Below are 15,782 nucleotides of genomic sequence, written 5' to 3'. Positions count from 1 at the left end.
CGGCAAAGAATTGCCATTTCAAAAGGGTTGTATTTTGAATGAGTTGAAACCTCCTGTGTGAGCTAAGAAACTCAATAACTCTTCCATTTGACAAAGTCTCTATCTCATGGTAGGTTAATTACTTACATTAACTGATTCATCTGCTTTTTCTTAGGTTTTTACCATTTTTAATCTCGAGATCCAACTGAGAAATGTTGTTTCCCCGAAACGACCAAAATGATGAAGAAATCGTGTATGATTCTGAATGTTTACTCATATCTCGCGATATTCCCACTTTGGGTCCCAAACCATAGTTTAAGAATCCAGGTCAGAGTATCTTGAGTTTATTCAGTTCGAGACCCAAATGAAAAATTTACTGTCCTCGGATGACCGAAATTAAGAAGAAATAGCTTGTGACTCAAAATGTTTACTGATATCGCGCTGCCCACCTCTCACATACTCAGGCCCACTTTGGGTCCCAAAACATAGCTTAAGAAACCCTGTTGCTAGACAATTGAAGGAGTCCATATCGATTCCAATATTAGTAAATAACATCTGTTTTGTGACGTGATTTTGCAAGACAGAGATATGGGTTAAATGAATGAGACATGTTTGATATAAATACGTGTGGCGGTGTTCTTACCTGGAACATACTTGGCCTCTACAGGCGCTGTGGCTTAGTTGGTTAAAGCGCCTGTCTAGTAAACAGGAGATCCTGAGTTCGAATCTCAGCAGAGCCTTTTCAAACATGTCATTGAACACATTGGTGGAAAGGTCAGAGTGGAGAGTGTTCTGCTTTTCTCAACCAATGAGTCTTGAGAATTTGGAGTGATGAGAGGAGAAAAGATGTGAGGAGGATGCAATTGAGATATTCCAATTTCACGGAAAAAGGGAACTTTTTCAAAGAATTACAACGTACCAACTGTCTCAACTTCAGCTGGTTCTTCAGTTGATTCATTTCGAGCGCTAAATGAAGAGTTCAGCCAGCTTGTACAGGTCTCTGTCAGAGCATGAGTAGGCTTTACAAGCAATCTTTGGTAGCTCGCTGTGATCGTATAGTGTTTAGTACTCTGCGTTGTGGCCGCAGGAACCCCGGTCTGAATCCGGGTCACGGCAAAGAATTGCCATTTCAAAAGGGTTGTATTTTGAATGAGTTGAAACCTCCTGTGTGAGCTAAGAAACTCAATAACTCTTCCATTTGACAAAGTCTCTATCTCATGGTAGGTTAATTACTTACATTAACTGATTCATCTGCTTTTTCTTAGGTTTTTACCATTTTTAATCTCGAGATCCAACTGAGAAATGTTGTTCCCCGAAACGACCAAAATGATGAAGAAATCGTGTATGATTCTGAATGTTTACTCATATCTCGCGATATTCCCACTTTGGGTCCCAAACCATAGTTTAAGAATCCAGGTCAGAGTATCTTGAGTTTATTCAGTTCGAGACGCAAATGAAAAATTTACTGTCCTCGGATGACCGAAATTAAGAAGAAATAGCTTGTGACTCAAAATGTTTACTGATATCGCGCTGCCCACCTCTCACATACTCAGGCCCACTTTGGGTCCCAAAACATAGCTTAAGAAACCCTGTTGCTAGACAATTGAAGGAGTCCATATCGATTCCAATATTAGTAAATAACATCTGTTTTGTGACGTGATTTTGCAAGACAGAGATACGGGTTAAATGAATGAGACATGTTTGATATAAATACGTGTGGCGGTGTTCTTACCTGGAACATACTTGGCCTCTACAGGCACTGTGGCTTAGTTGGTTAAAGCGCCTGTCTAGTAATCAGGAGATCCTGAGTTCGAATCTCAGCAGAGCCTTTTCAAACATGTCATTGAACACATTGGTGGAAAGGTCAGAGTGGAGAGTGTTCTGCTTTTCTCAACCAATGAGTCTTGAGAATTTGGAGTGATGAGAGGAGAAAAGATGTGAGGAGGATGCAATTGAGATATTCCAATTTCACGGAAAAAGGGAACTTTTTCAAAGAATTACAACGTACCAACTGTCTCAACTTCAGCTGGTTCTTCAGTTGATTCATTTCGAGCGCTAAATGAAGAGTTCAGCCAGCTTGTACAGGTCTCTGTCAGAGCATGAGTAGGCTTTACAAGCAATCTTTGGTAGCTCGCTGTGATCGTATAGTGTTTAGTACTCTGCGTTGTGGCCGCAGGAACCCCGGTCTGAATCCGGGTCACGGCAAAGAATTGCCATTTCAAAAGGGTTGTATTTTGAATGAGTTGAAACCTCCTGTGTGAGCTAAGAAACTCAATAACTCTTCCATTTGACAAAGTCTCTATCTCATGGTAGGTTAATTACTTACATTAACTGATTCATCTGCTTTTTCTTAGGTTTTTACCATTTTTAATCTCGAGATCCAACTGAGAAATGTTGTTTCCCCGAAACGACCAAAATGATGAAGAAATCGTGTATGATTCTGAATGTTTACTCATATCTCGCGATATTCCCACTTTGGGTCCCAAACCATAGTTTAAGAATCCAGGTCAGAGTATCTTGAGTTTATTCAGTTCGAGACGCAAATGAAAAATTTACTGTCCTCGGATGACCGAAATTAAGAAGAAATAGCTTGTGACTCAAAATGTTTACTGATATCGCGCTGCCCACCTCTCACATACTCAGGCCCACTTTGGGTCCCAAAACATAGCTTAAGAAACCCTGTTGCTAGACAATTGAAGGAGTCCATATCGATTCCAATATTAGTAAATAACATATGTTTTGTGACGTGATTTTGCAAGACAGAGATATGGGTTAAATGAATGAGACATGTTTGATATAAATACGTTTGGCGGTGTTCTTACCTGGAACATACTTGGCCTCTACAGGCGCTGTGGCTTAGTTGGTTAAAGCGCCTGTCTAGTAAACAGGAGATCCTGAGTTCGAATCTCAGCAGAGCCTTTTCAAACATGTCATTGAACACATTGGTGGAAAGGTCAGAGTGGAGAGTGTTCTGCTTTTCTCAACCAATGAGTCTTGAGAATTTGGAGTGATGAGAGGAGAAAAGATGTGAGGAGGATGCAATTGAGATATTCCAATTTCACGGAAAAAGGGAACTTTTTCAAAGAATTACAACGTACCAACTGTCTCAACTTCAGCTGGTTCTTCAGTTGATTCATTTCGAGCGCTAAATGAAGAGTTCAGCCAGCTTGTACAGGTCTCTGTCAGAGCATGAGTAGGCTTTACAAGCAATCTTTGGTAGCTCGCTGTGATCGTATAGTGTTTAGTACTCTGCGTTGTGGCCGCAGGAACCCCGGTCTGAATCCGGGTCACGGCAAAGAATTGCCATTTCAAAAGGGTTGTATTTTGAATGAGTTGAAACCTCCTGTGTAAGCTAAGAAACTCAATAACTCTTCCATTTGACAAAGTCTCTATCTCATGGTAGGTTAATTACTTACATTAACTGATTCATCTGCTTTTTCTTAGGTTTTTACCATTTTTAATCTCGAGATCCAACTGAGAAATGTTGTTTCCCCGAAACGACCAAAATGATGAAGAAATCGTGTATGATTCTGAATGTTTACTCATATCTCGCGATATTCCCACTTTGGGTCCCAAACCATAGTTTAAGAATCCAGTTCAGAGTATCTTGAGTTTATTCAGTTCGAGACGCAAATGAAAAATTTACTGTTCTCGGATGACCGAAATTAAGAAGAAATAGCTTGTGACTCAAAATGTTTACTGATATCGCGCTGCCCACCTCTCACATACTCAGGCCCACTTTGGGTCCCAAAACATAGCTTAAGAAACCCTGTTGCTAGACAATTGAAGGAGTCCATATCGATTCCAATATTAGTAAATAACATCTGTTTTGTGACGTGATTTTGCAAGACAGAGATACGGGTTAAATGAATGAGACATGTTTGATATAAATACGTTTGGCGGTGTTCTTACCTGGAGCATACTTGGCCTCTACAGGCGCTGTGGCTTAGTTGGTTAAAGCGCCTGTCTAGTAAACAGGAGATCCTGAGTTCGAATCTCAGCAGAGCCTTTTCAAACATGTCATTGAACACATTGGTGGAAAGGTCAGAGTGGAGAGTGTTCTGCTTTTCTCAACCAATGAGTCTTGAGAATTTGGAGTGATGAGAGGAGAAAAGATGTGAGGAGGATGCAATTGAGATATTCCAATTTCACGGAAAAAGGGAACTTTTTCAAAGAATTACAACGTACCAACTGTCTCAACTTCAGCTGGTTCTTCAGTTGATTCATTTCGAGCGCTAAATGAAGAGTTCAGCCAGCTTGTACAGGTCTCTGTCAGAGCATGAGTAGGCTTTACAAGCAATCTTTGGTAGCTCGCTGTGATCGTATAGTGTTTAGTACTCTGCGTTGTGGCCGCAGGAACCCCGGTCTGAATCCGGGTCACGGCAAAGAATTGCCATTTCAAAAGGGTTGTATTTTGAATGAGTTGAAACCTCCTGTGTGAGCTAAGAAACTCAATAACTCTTCCATTTGACAAAGTCTCTATCTCATGGTAGGTTAATTACTTACATTAACTGATTCATCTGCTTTTTCTTAGGTTTTTACCATTTTTAATCTCGAGATCCAACTGAGAAATGTTGTTTCCCCGAAACGACCAAAATGATGAAGAAATCGTGTATGATTCTGAATGTTTACTCATATCTCGCGATATTCCCACTTTGGGTCCCAAACCATAGTTTAAGAATCCAGGTCAGAGTATCTTGAGTTTATTCAGTTCGAGACGCAAATGAAAAATTTACTGTCCTCGGATGACCGAAATTAAGAAGAAATAGCTTGTGACTCAAAATGTTTACTGATATCGCGCTGCCCACCTCTCACATACTCAGGCCCACTTTGGGTCCCAAAACATAGCTTAAGAAACCCTGTTGCTAGACAATTGAAGGAGTCCATATCGATTCCAATATTAGTAAATAACATATGTTTTGTGACGTGATTTTGCAAGACAGAGATATGGGTTAAATGAATGAGACATGTTTGATATAAATACGTTTGGCGGTGTTCTTACCTGGAACATACTTGGCCTCTACAGGCGCTGTGGCTTAGTTGGTTAAAGCGCCTGTCTAGTAAACAGGAGATCCTGAGTTCGAATCTCAGCAGAGCCTTTTCAAACATGTCATTGAACACATTGGTGGAAAGGTCAGAGTGGAGAGTGTTCTGCTTTTCTCAACCAATGAGTCTTGAGAATTTGGAGTGATGAGAGGAGAAAAGATGTGAGGAGGATGCAATTGAGATATTCCAATTTCACGGAAAAAGGGAACTTTTTCAAAGAATTACAACGTACCAACTGTCTCAACTTCAGCTGGTTCTTCAGTTGATTCATTTCGAGCGCTAAATGAAGAGTTCAGCCAGCTTGTACAGGTCTCTGTCAGAGCATGAGTAGGCTTTACAAGCAATCTTTGGTAGCTCGCTGTGATCGTATAGTGTTTAGTACTCTGCGTTGTGGCCGCAGGAACCCCGGTCTGAATCCGGGTCAAGGCAAAGAATTGCCATTTCAAAAGGGTTGTATTTTGAATGAGTTGAAACCTCCTGTGTGAGCTAAGAAACTCAATAACTCTTCCATTTGACAAAGTCTCTATCTCATGGTAGGTTAATTACTTACATTAACTGATTCATCTGCTTTTTCTTAGGTTTTTACCATTTTTAATCTCGAGATCCAACTGAGAAATGTTGTTTCCCCGAAACGACCAAAATGATGAAGAAATCATGTATGATTCTGAATGTTTACTCATATCTCGCGATATTCCCACTTTGGGTCCCAAACCATAGTTTAAGAATCCAGGTCAGAGTATCTTGAGTTTATTCAGTTCGAGACCCAAATGAAAAATGTACTGTCCTCGGATGACCGAAATTAAGAAGAAATAGCTTGTGACTCAAAATGTTTACTGATATCGCGCTGCCCACCTCTCACATACTCAGGCCCACTTTGGGTCCCAAAACATAGCTTAAGAAACCCTGTTGCTAGACAATTGAAGGAGTCCATATCGATTCCAATATTAGTAAATAACATCTGTTTTGTGACGTGATTTTGCAAGACAGAGATACGGGTTAAATGAATGAGACATGTTTGATATAAATACGTGTGGCGGTGTTCTTACCTGGAACATACTTGGCCTCTACAGGCACTGTGGCTTAGTTGGTTAAAGCGCCTGTCTAGTAATCAGGAGATCCTGAGTTCGAATCTCAGCAGAGCCTTTTCAAACATGTCATTGAACACATTGGTGGAAAGGTCAGAGTGGAGAGTGTTCTGCTTTTCTCAACCAATGAGTCTTGAGAATTTGGAGTGATGAGAGGAGAAAAGATGTGAGGAGGATGCAATTGAGATATTCCAATTTCACGGAAAAAGGGAACTTTTTCAAAGAATTACAACGTACCAACTGTCTCAACTTCAGCTGGTTCTTCAGTTGATTCATTTCGAGCGCTAAATGAAGAGTTCAGCCAGCTTGTACAGGTCTCTGTCAGAGCATGAGTAGGCTTTACAAGCAATCTTTGGTAGCTCGCTGTGATCGTATAGTGTTTAGTACTCTGCGTTGTGGCCGCAGGAACCCCGGTCTGAATCCGGGTCACGGCAAAGAATTGCCATTTCAAAAGGGTTGTATTTTGAATGAGTTGAAACCTCCTGTGTAAGCTAAGAAACTCAATAACTCTTCCATTTGACAAAGTCTCTATCTCATGGTAGGTTAATTACTTACATTAACTGATTCATCTGCTTTTTCTTAGGTTTTTACCATTTTTAATCTCGAGATCCAACTGAGAAATGTTGTTTCCCCGAAACGACCAAAATGATGAAGAAATCATGTATGATTCTGAATGTTTACTCATATCTCGCGATATTCCCACTTTGGGTCCCAAACCATAGTTTAAGAATCCAGGTCAGAGTATCTTGAGTTTATTCAGTTCGAGACGCAAATGAAAAATTTACTGTCCTCGGATGACCGAAATTAAGAAGAAATAGCTTGTGACTCAAAATGTTTACTGATATCGCGCTGCCCACCTCTCACATACTCAGGCCCACTTTGGGTCCCAAAACATAGCTTAAGAAACCCTGTTGCTAGACAATTGAAGGAGTCCATATCGATTCCAATATTAGTAAATAACATATGTTTTGTGACGTGATTTTGCAAGACAGAGATATGGGTTAAATGAATGAGACATGTTTGATATAAATACGTTTGGCGGTGTTCTTACCTGGAACATACTTGGCCTCTACAGGCGCTGTGGCTTAGTTGGTTAAAGCGCCTGTCTAGTAAACAGGAGATCCTGAGTTCGAATCTCAGCAGAGCCTTTTCAAACATGTCATTGAACACATTGGTGGAAAGGTCAGAGTGGAGAGTGTTCTGCTTTTCTCAACCAATGAGTCTTGAGAATTTGGAGTGATGAGAGGAGAAAAGATGTGAGGAGGATGCAATTGAGATATTCCAATTTCACGGAAAAAGGGAACTTTTTCAAAGAATTACAACGTACCAACTGTCTCAACTTCAGCTGGTTCTTCAGTTGATTCATTTCGAGCGCTAAATGAAGAGTTCAGCCAGCTTGTACAGGTCTCTGTCAGAGCATGAGTAGGCTTTACAAGCAATCTTTGGTAGCTCGCTGTGATCGTATAGTGTTTAGTACTCTGCGTTGTGGCCGCAGGAACCCCGGTCTGAATCCGGGTCACGGCAAAGAATTGCCATTTCAAAAGGGTTGTATTTTGAATGAGTTGAAACCTCCTGTGTAAGCTAAGAAACTCAATAACTCTTCCATTTGACAAAGTCTCTATCTCATGGTAGGTTAATTACTTACATTAACTGATTCATCTGCTTTTTCTTAGGTTTTTACCATTTTTAATCTCGAGATCCAACTGAGAAATGTTGTGTCCCCGAAACGACCAAAATGATGAAGAAATCGTGTATGATTCTGAATGTTTACTCATATCTCGCGATATTCCCACTTTGGGTCCCAAACCATAGTTTAAGAATCCAGGTCAGAGTATCTTGAGTTTATTCAGTTCGAGACGCAAATGAAAAATTTACTGTCCTCGGATGACCGAAATTAAGAAGAAATAGCTTGTGACTCAAAATGTTTACTGATATCGCGCTGCCCACCTCTCACATACTCAGGCCCACTTTGGGTCCCAAAACATAGCTTAAGAAACCCTGTTGCTAGACAATTGAAGGAGTCCATATCGATTCCAATATTAGTAAATAACATATGTTTTGTGACGTGATTTTGCAAGACAGAGATATGGGTTAAATGAATGAGACATGTTTGATATAAATACGTTTGGCGGTGTTCTTACCTGGAACATACTTGGCCTCTACAGGCGCTGTGGCTTAGTTGGTTAAAGCGCCTGTCTAGTAAACAGGAGATCCTGAGTTCGAATCTCAGCAGAGCCTTTTCAAACATGTCATTGAACACATTGGTGGAAAGGTCAGAGTGGAGAGTGTTCTGCTTTTCTCAACCAATGAGTCTTGAGAATTTGGAGTGATGAGAGGAGAAAAGATGTGAGGAGGATGCAATTGAGATATTCCAATTTCACGGAAAAAGGGAACTTTTTCAAAGAATTACAACGTACCAACTGTCTCAACTTCAGCTGGTTCTTCAGTTGATTCATTTCGAGCGCTAAATGAAGAGTTCAGCCAGCTTGTACAGGTCTCTGTCAGAGCATGAGTAGGCTTTACAAGCAATCTTTGGTAGCTCGCTGTGATCGTATAGTGTTTAGTACTCTGCGTTGTGGCCGCAGGAACCCCGGTCTGAATCCGGGTCACGGCAAAGAATTGCCATTTCAAAAGGGTTGTATTTTGAATGAGTTGAAACCTCCTGTGTAAGCTAAGAAACTCAATAACTCTTCCATTTGACAAAGTCTCTATCTCATGGTAGGTTAATTACTTACATTAACTGATTCATCTGCTTTTTCTTAGGTTTTTACCATTTTTAATCTCGAGATCCAACTGAGAAATGTTTCCCCAAAACGACCAAAATGATGAAGAAATCGTGTATGATTCTGAATGTTTACTCATATCTCGCGATATTCCCACTTTGGGTCCCAAACCATAGTTTAAGAATCCAGGTCAGAGTATCTTGAGTTTATTCAGTTCGAGACCCAAATGAAAAATTTACTGTCCTCGGATGACCGAAATTAAGAAGAAATAGCTTGTGACTCAAAATGTTTACTGATATCGCGCTGCCCACCTCTCACATACTCAGGCCCACTTTGGGTCCCAAAACATAGCTTAAGAAACCCTGTTTGCTAGACAATTGAAGGAGTCCATATCGATTCCAATATTAGTAAATAACATCTGTTTTGTGACGTGATTTTGCAAGACAGAGATATGGGTTAAATGAATGAGACATGTTTGATATAAATACATGTGGCAGTGTTCTCACCTGGAACATACTTGGCATCTACAGGTGCTGTGGCTTAGTTGGTTAAAGCGCCTGTCTAGTAAACAGGAGATCTTCAGTTCGAATCTCAGCAGAGCCTTTTCAAACATGTCATTGAACACATTGGTGGAAAGGTCAGAGTGGAGAGTGTTCTGCTTTTCTCAACCAATGAGTCTTGAGAATTTGGAGTGATGAGAGGAGAAAAGATGTGAGGAGGATGCAATTGAGATATTCCAATTTCACGGAAAAAGGGAACTTTTTCAAAGAATTACAACGTACCAACTGTCTCAACTTCAGCTGGTTCTTCAGTTGATTCATTTCGAGCGCTAAATGAAGAGTTCAGCCAGCTTGTACAGGTCTCTGTCAGAGCATGAGTAGGCTTTACAAGCAATCTTTGGTAGCTCGCTGTGATCGTATAGTGTTTAGTACTCTGCGTTGTGGCCGCAGGAACCCCGGTCTGAATCCGGGTCACGGCAAAGAATTGCCATTTCAAAAGGGTTGTATTTTGAATGAGTTGAAACCTCCTGTGTGAGCTAAGAAACTCAATAACTCTTCCATTTGACAAAGTCTCTATCTCATGGTAGGTTAATTACTTACATTAACTGATTCATCTGCTTTTTCTTAGGTTTTTACCATTTTTAATCTCGAGATCCAACTGAGAAATGTTGTTTCCCCGAAACGACCAAAATGATGAAGAAATCGTGTATGATTCTGAATGTTTACTCATATCTCGCGATATTCCCACTTTGGGTCCCAAACCATAGTTTAAGAATCCAGGTCAGAGTATCTTGAGTTTATTCAGTTCGAGACGCAAATGAAAAATTTACTGTCCTCGGATGACCGAAATTAAGAAGAAATAGCTTGTGACTCAAAATGTTTACTGATATCGCGCTGCCCACCTCTCACATACTCAGGCCCACTTTGGGTCCCAAAACATAGCTTAAGAAACCCTGTTGCTAGACAATTGAAGGAGTCCATATCGATTCCAATATTAGTAAATAACATATGTTTTGTGACGTGATTTTGCAAGACAGAGATATGGGTTAAATGAATGAGACATGTTTGATATAAATACGTGTGGCGGTGTTCTTACCTGGAACATACTTGGCCTCTACAGGCGCTGTGGCTTAGTTGGTTAAAGCGCCTGTCTAGTAAACAGGAGATCCTGAGTTCGAATCTCAGCAGAGCCTTTTCAAACATGTCATTGAACACATTGGTGGAAAGGTCAGAGTGGAGAGTGTTCTGCTTTTCTCAACCAATGAGTCTTGAGAATTTGGAGTGATGAGAGGAGAAAAGATGTGAGGAGGATGCAATTGAGATATTCCAATTTCACGGAAAAAGGGAACTTTTTCAAAGAATTACAACGTACCAACTGTCTCAACTTCAGCTGGTTCTTCAGTTGATTCATTTCGAGCGCTAAATGAAGAGTTCAGCCAGCTTGTACAGGTCTCTGTCAGAGCATGAGTAGGCTTTACAAGCAATCTTTGGTAGCTCGCTGTGATCGTATAGTGTTTAGTACTCTGCGTTGTGGCCGCAGGAACCCCGGTCTGAATCCGGGTCACGGCAAAGAATTGCCATTTCAAAAGGGTTGTATTTTGAATGAGTTGAAACCTCCTGTGTGAGCTAAGAAACTCAATAACTCTTCCATTTGACAAAGTCTCTATCTCATGGTAGGTTAATTACTTACATTAACTGATTCATCTGCTTTTTCTTAGGTTTTTACCATTTTTAATCTCGAGATCCAACTGAGAAATGTTGTTTCCCCGAAACGACCAAAATGATGAAGAAATCGTGTATGATTCTGAATGTTTACTCATATCTCGCGATATTCCCACTTTGGGTCCCAAACCATAGTTTAAGAATCCAGGTCAGAGTATCTTGAGTTTATTCAGTTCGAGACGCAAATGAAAAATTTACTGTCCTCGGATGACCGAAATTAAGAAGAAATAGCTTGTGACTCAAAATGTTTACTGATATCGCGCTGCCCACCTCTCACATACTCAGGCCCACTTTGGGTCCCAAAACATAGCTTAAGAAACCCTGTTGCTAGACAATTGAAGGAGTCCATATCGATTCCAATATTAGTAAATAACATCTGTTTTGTGACGTGATTTTGCAAGACAGAGATATGGGTTAAATGAATGAGACATGTTTGATATAAATACGTGTGGCGGTGTTCTTACCTGGAACATACTTGGCCTCTACAGGCGCTGTGGCTTAGTTGGTTAAAGCGCCTGTCTAGTAAACAGGAGATCCTGAGTTCAAATCTCAGCAGAGCCTTTTCAAACATGTCATTGAACACATTGGTGGAAAGGTCAGAGTGGAGAGTGTTCTGCTTTTCTCAACCAATGAGTCTTGAGAATTTGGAGTGATGAGAGGAGAAAAGATGTGAGGAGGATGCAATTGAGATATTCCAATTTCACGGAAAAAGGGAACTTTTTCAAAGAATTACAACGTACCAACTGTCTCAACTTCAGCTGGTTCTTCAGTTGATTCATTTCGAGCGCTAAATGAAGAGTTCAGCCAGCTTGTACAGGTCTCTGTCAGAGCATGAGTAGGCTTTACAAGCAATCTTTGGTAGCTCGCTGTGATCGTATAGTGTTTAGTACTCTGCGTTGTGGCCGCAGGAACCCCGGTCTGAATCCGGGTCACGGCAAAGAATTGCCATTTCAAAAGGGTTGTATTTTGAATGAGTTGAAACCTCCTGTGTGAGCTAAGAAACTCAATAACTCTTCCATTTGACAAAGTCTCTATCTCATGGTAGGTTAATTACTTACATTAACTGATTCATCTGCTTTTTCTTAGGTTTTTACCATTTTTAATCTCGAGATCCAACTGAGAAATGTTGTTTCCCCGAAACGACCAAAATGATGAAGAAATCGTGTATGATTCTGAATGTTTACTCATATCTCGCGATATTCCCACTTTGGGTCCCAAACCATAGTTTAAGAATCCAGGTCAGAGTATCTTGAGTTTATTCAGTTCGAGACGCAAATGAAAAATTTACTGTCCTCGGATGACCGAAATTAAGAAGAAATAGCTTGTGACTCAAAATGTTTACTGATATCGCGCTGCCCACCTCTCACATACTCAGGCCCACTTTGGGTCCCAAAACATAGCTTAAGAAACCCTGTTGCTAGACAATTGAAGGAGTCCATATCGATTCCAATATTAGTAAATAACATATGTTTTGTGACGTGATTTTGCAAGACAGAGATATGGGTTAAATGAATGAGACATGTTTGATATAAATACGTGTGGCGGTGTTCTTACCTGGAACATACTTGGCCTCTACAGGCGCTGTGGCTTAGTTGGTTAAAGCGCCTGTCTAGTAAACAGGAGATCCTGAGTTCGAATCTCAGCAGAGCCTTTTCAAACATGTCATTGAACACATTGGTGGAAAGGTCAGAGTGGAGAGTGTTCTGCTTTTCTCAACCAATGAGTCTTGAGAATTTGGAGTGATGAGAGGAGAAAAGATGTGAGGAGGATGCAATTGAGATATTCCAATTTCACGGAAAAAGGGAACTTTTTCAAAGAATTACAACGTACCAACTGTCTCAACTTCAGCTGGTTCTTCAGTTGATTCATTTCGAGCGCTAAATGAAGAGTTCAGCCAGCTTGTACAGGTCTCTGTCAGAGCATGAGTAGGCTTTACAAGCAATCTTTGGTAGCTCGCTGTGATCGTATAGTGTTTAGTACTCTGCGTTGTGGCCGCAGGAACCCCGGTCTGAATCCGGGTCACGGCAAAGAATTGCCATTTCAAAAGGGTTGTATTTTGAATGAGTTGAAACCTCCTGTGTGAGCTAAGAAACTCAATAACTCTTCCATTTGACAAAGTCTCTATCTCATGGTAGGTTAATTACTTACATTAACTGATTCATCTGCTTTTTCTTAGGTTTTTACCATTTTTAATCTCGAGATCCAACTGAGAAATGTTGTTTCCCCGAAACGACCAAAATGATGAAGAAATCGTGTATGATTCTGAATGTTTACTCATATCTCGCGATATTCCCACTTTGGGTCCCAAACCATAGTTTAAGAATCCAGGTCAGAGTATCTTGAGTTTATTCAGTTCGAGACGCAAATGAAAAATTTACTGTCCTCGGATGACCGAAATTAAGAAGAAATAGCTTGTGACTCAAAATGTTTACTGATATCGCGCTGCCCACCTCTCACATACTCAGGCCCACTTTGGGTCCCAAAACATAGCTTAAGAAACCCTGTTGCTAGACAATTGAAGGAGTCCATATCGATTCCAATATTAGTAAATAACATCTGTTTTGTGACGTGATTTTGCAAGACAGAGATATGGGTTAAATGAATGAGACATGTTTGATATAAATACGTGTGGCGGTGTTCTTACCTGGAACATACTTGGCCTCTACAGGCGCTGTGGCTTAGTTGGTTAAAGCGCCTGTCTAGTAAACAGGAGATCCTGAGTTCGAATCTCAGCAGAGCCTTTTCAAACATGTCATTGAACACATTGGTGGAAAGGTCAGAGTGGAGAGTGTTCTGCTTTTCTCAACCAATGAGTCTTGAGAATTTGGAGTGATGAGAGGAGAAAAGATGTGAGGAGGATGCAATTGAGATATTCCAATTTCACGGAAAAAGGGAACTTTTTCAAAGAATTACAACGTACCAACTGTCTCAACTTCAGCTGGTTCTTCAGTTGATTCATTTCGAGCGCTAAATGAAGAGTTCAGCCAGCTTGTACAGGTCTCTGTCAGAGCATGAGTAGGCTTTACAAGCAATCTTTGGTAGCTCGCTGTGATCGTATAGTGTTTAGTACTCTGCGTTGTGGCCGCAGGAACCCCGGTCTGAATCCAGGTCACGGCAAAGAATTGCAATTTCAAAAGGGTTGTATTTTGAATGAGTTGAAACCTCCTGTGTGAGCTAAGAAACTCAATAACTCTTCCATTTGACAAAGTCTCTATCTCATGGTAGGTTAATTACTTACATTAACTGATTCATCTGCTTTTTCTTAGGTTTTTACCATTTTTAATCTTGAGATCCAACTGAGAAATGTTGTTTCCCCGAAATGACCAAAATTATGAAGAAATCGTGTATGATTCTGAATGTTTACTCATATCTCGCGATATTCCCACTTTGGGTCCCAAACCATAGTTTAAGAATCCAGGTCAGAGTATCTTGAGTTTATTCAGTTCGAGACCCAAATGAAAAATTTACTGTCCTCGGATGACCGAAATTAAGAAGAAATAGCTTGTGACTCAAAATGTTTACTGATATCGCGCTGCCCACCTCTCACATACTCAGGCCCACTTTGGGTCCCAAAACATAGCTTAAGAAACCCTGTTGCTAGACAATTGAAGGAGTCCATATCGATTCCAATATTAGTAAATAACATCTGTTTTGTGACGTGATTTTGCAAGACAGAGATATGGGTTAAATGAATGAGACATGTTTGATATAAATACGTGTGGCGGTGTTCTTACCTGGAACATACTTGGCATCTACAGGCGCTGTGGCTTAGTTGGTTAAAGCGCCTGTCTAGTAAACAGGAGATCCTGAGTTCGAATCTCAGCAGAGCCTTTTCAAACATGTCATTGAACACATTGGTGGAAAGGTCAGAGTGGAGAGTGTTCTGCTTTTCTCAACCAATGAGTCTTGAGAATTTGGAGTGATGAGAGGAGAAAAGATGTGAGGAGGATGCAATTGAGATATTCCAATTTCACGGAAAAAGGGAACTTTTTCAAAGAATTACAACGTACCAACTGTCTCAAGTTCAGCTGGTTCTTCAGTTGATTCATTTCGAGCGCTAAATGAAGAGTTCAGCCAGCTTGTACAGGTCTCTGTCAGAGCATGGGTAGGCTTTACAAGGAATCTTTGGTAGCTCGCTGTGATCGTATAGTGTTTAGTCCTCTGCGTTGTGGCCGCAAGAACCCCGGTCTGAATCCGGGTCACGGCAAAGAATTGCCATTTCAAAAGGGTTGTATTTTGAATGAGTTGAAACCTCCTGTGTGAGCCAAGAAACTCAATAACTCTTCCATTTGACAAAGTCTCTATCTCATGGTAGGTTAATTACTTACATTAACTGATTCATCTGCTTTTTCTTAGGTTTTTACCATTTTTAATCTCGAGATCCAACTGAGAAATGTTGTTTCCCCGAAACGACCAAAATGATGAAGAAATCGTGTATGATTCTGAATGTTTACTCATATCTCGCGATATTCCCACTTTGGGTCCCAAACCATAGTTTAAGAATCCAGGTCAGAGTATCTTGAGTTTATTCAGTTCGAGACCCAAATGAAAAATTTACTGTCCTCGGATGACCGAATTTAAGAAGAAATAGCTTGTGACTCAAAATGTTTACTGATATCGCGCTGCCCACCTCTCACATACTCAGGCCCACTTTGGGTCCCAAAACATAGCTTAAGAAACCCTGTTGCTAGACAATTGAAGGAGTCCATATCGATTCCAATATTAGT

General features: G+C 40.6%; 13 non-coding genes across 13 annotated transcripts; all 13 read left to right on the top strand.

Annotated features, from left to right (window-relative positions):
• Positions 1–645: 645 nt before the first annotated feature.
• Positions 646–719, top strand: trnat-agu (transfer RNA threonine (anticodon AGU)). Its single transcript has one exon. It is a non-coding gene; the product is annotated as a tRNA-Thr (tRNA).
• A 1,015-nt stretch (positions 720–1,734) lies between these two features.
• On the top strand, positions 1,735–1,808 carry trnat-agu (transfer RNA threonine (anticodon AGU)). Its single transcript has one exon. It is a non-coding gene; the product is annotated as a tRNA-Thr (tRNA).
• A 1,016-nt stretch (positions 1,809–2,824) lies between these two features.
• trnat-agu (transfer RNA threonine (anticodon AGU)) lies at positions 2,825–2,898 on the top strand. The gene has a single exon. It is a non-coding gene; the product is annotated as a tRNA-Thr (tRNA).
• A 1,016-nt stretch (positions 2,899–3,914) lies between these two features.
• On the top strand, positions 3,915–3,988 carry trnat-agu (transfer RNA threonine (anticodon AGU)). Its single transcript has one exon. It is a non-coding gene; the product is annotated as a tRNA-Thr (tRNA).
• A 1,016-nt stretch (positions 3,989–5,004) lies between these two features.
• Positions 5,005–5,078, top strand: trnat-agu (transfer RNA threonine (anticodon AGU)). Its single transcript has one exon. It is a non-coding gene; the product is annotated as a tRNA-Thr (tRNA).
• A 1,016-nt stretch (positions 5,079–6,094) lies between these two features.
• On the top strand, positions 6,095–6,168 carry trnat-agu (transfer RNA threonine (anticodon AGU)). The gene has a single exon. It is a non-coding gene; the product is annotated as a tRNA-Thr (tRNA).
• A 1,016-nt stretch (positions 6,169–7,184) lies between these two features.
• Positions 7,185–7,258, top strand: trnat-agu (transfer RNA threonine (anticodon AGU)). Its single transcript has one exon. It is a non-coding gene; the product is annotated as a tRNA-Thr (tRNA).
• Positions 7,259–8,274: 1,016 nt separating this feature from the next.
• Positions 8,275–8,348, top strand: trnat-agu (transfer RNA threonine (anticodon AGU)). Its single transcript has one exon. It is a non-coding gene; the product is annotated as a tRNA-Thr (tRNA).
• A 2,104-nt stretch (positions 8,349–10,452) lies between these two features.
• On the top strand, positions 10,453–10,526 carry trnat-agu (transfer RNA threonine (anticodon AGU)). Its single transcript has one exon. It is a non-coding gene; the product is annotated as a tRNA-Thr (tRNA).
• Positions 10,527–11,542: 1,016 nt separating this feature from the next.
• On the top strand, positions 11,543–11,616 carry trnat-agu (transfer RNA threonine (anticodon AGU)). Its single transcript has one exon. It is a non-coding gene; the product is annotated as a tRNA-Thr (tRNA).
• Positions 11,617–12,632: 1,016 nt separating this feature from the next.
• Positions 12,633–12,706, top strand: trnat-agu (transfer RNA threonine (anticodon AGU)). The gene has a single exon. It is a non-coding gene; the product is annotated as a tRNA-Thr (tRNA).
• A 1,016-nt stretch (positions 12,707–13,722) lies between these two features.
• trnat-agu (transfer RNA threonine (anticodon AGU)) lies at positions 13,723–13,796 on the top strand. The gene has a single exon. It is a non-coding gene; the product is annotated as a tRNA-Thr (tRNA).
• A 1,016-nt stretch (positions 13,797–14,812) lies between these two features.
• On the top strand, positions 14,813–14,886 carry trnat-agu (transfer RNA threonine (anticodon AGU)). Its single transcript has one exon. It is a non-coding gene; the product is annotated as a tRNA-Thr (tRNA).
• The last annotated feature ends 896 nt before the right edge of the window (positions 14,887–15,782 follow it).

Source organism: Oncorhynchus clarkii, chromosome 16 (genome assembly GCF_045791955.1).
Source record: "Oncorhynchus clarkii lewisi isolate Uvic-CL-2024 chromosome 16, UVic_Ocla_1.0, whole genome shotgun sequence".
NCBI classification, from domain to species: Eukaryota; Metazoa; Chordata; class Actinopteri; order Salmoniformes; family Salmonidae; genus Oncorhynchus; species Oncorhynchus clarkii.
Note: the sequence above shows the minus strand (reverse complement) of the source record. Positions and strands in the feature narration are given on the sequence as shown.